Source organism: Tupaia chinensis, unplaced genomic scaffold (assembly GCF_000334495.1).
Source record: "Tupaia chinensis unplaced genomic scaffold, TupChi_1.0 Scaffold144255_1, whole genome shotgun sequence".
Lineage (NCBI taxonomy): Eukaryota > Metazoa > Chordata > Mammalia > Scandentia > Tupaiidae > Tupaia > Tupaia belangeri.
The window spans coordinates 764424-767280 of NW_006204113.1; the positions used below are offsets into that span (position 1 = coordinate 764424).

At 44.6% G+C, this 2857-nt stretch overlaps 1 protein-coding gene across 1 annotated transcript in view; it reads left to right on the forward strand.

Moving 5' to 3' along the window:
• Positions 1 to 2857, forward strand: part of BTRC (beta-transducin repeat containing E3 ubiquitin protein ligase) — a 236702-nt gene that overhangs the window by 218395 nt on the left and 15450 nt on the right. The window lies entirely within an intron of this gene.

Below are 2857 nucleotides of genomic sequence, written 5' to 3' on the forward strand. Positions count from 1 at the left end.
AACAGCTGCACAGCAGCTCTGCGCCGTGGCTCGTACAGGAAGTGGGTAAGAATTCCGAATCCACCAGATCAGCAGGGGTCCTAAGGGGGAGAGAATGTAATCGCTCGAATTGGAACCTGTCCAGAACCTGAAGACCTTCGCACCTGTGCCTGCAAAAAAGTGCCCTGGGAAGCCCCGTGAGCCCGGTGATCAGCCCTGAGCTCTGCATCCTGCTCAAGAGATGGCGCCTCTAGCACCCAGAATTTGTCTTTCTCATTCTCTGTACATCCCCACGTCTGAGTCAAAAGGAGGGCTGTCACCTTCGAACGCACTAAGTTCTTTACAACAGTGTTGTTAGCCAAGAGCCCAGGATTGGTAAATGCTGCTTCCATTGGAAGAGTAGGTCAGGGCGCCAGGGTGGGCAGAATCTTCCTCGAAACTCAGGAGAAGGAGGAGAGCAAGTGTTTGAAGCCCAGTGCTCTAAACCCTGACTCCCCTGAGGAGGGGAGAGAGGGGCACGTTTCTTTGTCTTCCTCATTAGAGTTAAGCTCCCTCTTTCCGCACCAGACATGCTTTACCTTCATGGCTCACACAGCTTTTAAATGTGTACTTTTATTTATTTACAATTACTCTTAAGTCTGGTTTTTGAAGTATAATTTACATACAGCAAAATCTATCCTTTTTTAATGTACTGTAAATTTTGCACAAGATCTTGTTTCGTATAAGATCTACCAATCAAGATGGAGCATGTCCATCATTCCAAGGTGCTCCTGCCCCCCCATCGGTATACGCCCCCACTCCCTAGCACCTGTTAGCAGCAAGTCATCTAATGGACTCTCTAATTTTGCCTGCTTCTTACCTTCCTTCCTTTTTGCCAGAGGACTCGTGTGCTTGCTAGAGAGAGAGAGACAGCGAGTACAACTAGTAATTAGAAAGCACCCTCAAGGGGCACGGCCATGCCACAATCCCGTCTTCTCCAGCTCTCCCTCCAAGGATTTTAGGCAGGCATGCACATGCACACAGCTTGTTTCTCAGGCCATGGTATCAGCCATGTGGGATCCAGCCACCCTAACCACAAGGCCACTGGGTGGCCCAATTTTATTGTCCTACAAATATCATAAATCATATATTATGGGACTAGCTCTGTAGCACAGTGGTTAAATGCTGTGCATGTCACATGATTGACTGCAGTTCGAATCCTGGCTCCATGGCTTGAAAAACATGCCTGGTGCTTGTGCATGCATGCACGCGCATGCCCAAAATCCCAATAGGAAATAAAAGTGAAGAAAAAAGAACTGTGGCGTATGACCATGGCCAATCAAGGGATGTTATCTGTCTCGCTCTTTTTGGCCAGCACACATACCCTCTGGCAATAAAAATAATAATATAGGGGGAAAATCATGCATGATGTAGCCTTTTTTCTCATAATTTGAGATTCATCTGTTTTTTTCTGCATATATCAGTACCTTGTTCCTTTTTATTACTGAGTGCTATTCCATTTTCTGGATGAACCGTTTTGTTTACTCACTTAAAAGTTTAAGGACATTTGCAACATTTCTGGTTTTTGTTGACTCAGTAAAGCCCCTGGAAACATTTCTGTTCAGGCTTTTCTATGTCCATACTGTTTTCACTTCTCCTTAGTAAATACCTAGGAATGCGATTTCTAGATCCTATAAGTGTATGTTTAAATTTAAAAGAAAAACTACCAAGCTGTTTCCCAAAGTGGCATGGCAGGAATTTGCAGTTGCAGTGCATTTTCCATTTTACCAACAATGTATGAGAGTCCCATTTCTGTACATCCTCACCAGTGTGTGTTTGGAATTGTCACTATTTTCAAAAAGCGACAGCCATTTGAGTAGGTATGTAGTGGTATATCGTGTGTTTTAATTTGCGTTTCTATGATAACTAATGATGCTGAACATCTTTTTGTGTTTTATACCTTTTTTTAAAAAAATGACTCTTGGGACCAGCAGTTAGCGTAATGGCTATGTCTCTGGACTCCCATGTAGTCGACCATGGTTCGAGTCCCAGACCCGGTGTCTTAAACTCAATGCTGGGCACATGTGCATGCATGCCCAAGATCCCGAGAGGAGAATGGAGAAGGAATTGCAGTGTGGCCATGCCCCCTGGGGGGTGATTTCTCGTTTTCTGTCTCTCTGTCTCTCTGTCTCTGTCTTTCTGGCAAAGGCACATGCCCTATAGCAAAAACCTCTCCTAAAAAAAAAATAAACAACTCTTTAGTTAGTTCAATGTTTTTGCCTTAGGGCAAGTGCACTGGGTAGGAGAGAGACAGACAGTGAGAGGAAAAGTGAGAAATCACCCCCCAGGGTACATGGCCATCCCTTCTAGGGGGTGATCTCTCCCTTTCGGTCTCTTTGTCTCAGTCTCTCCAGTGAGCACACTCACACTCTAGCAAAAAATCTCTCTTTTAAAAAAAAAAAGAGAGAGAAGCATAGAGTAGTATGTACTCTTTTTTGGCCTTTCTCTTCAGTACACATGATTACATTGAGAGTGACCCACTGTTGATGAAAATCAGTAGTTCTTGGGCCGGCAGTTAAACTCTGTGCAAATAGAGCTGTATTCCACGTTGCTAACCATGGTTCAAACTTGGCCTCAGTGGCTTGAAAAGCATGCTGGGTGTGTGCCCCAAATCCTGACAGGATGGAGAAATGGAGGGAAAAGAACTGCAGTATTTCCATGCTCCATTGGGGGTGCTCTTGCTCTGTCTCTCCTCCCCAGCCCCACCGGACAAGCTCATGCACCCTCTGGCAACTAAAAAAAAACTTTTTTTTTTAATTGCTAGGTATTACTTCCTTTTTTTCTTTTTTTAGAGAGGTTTTTCCTATAGGACATGTGCGCTCCCCAGAAAGTCAGAAAG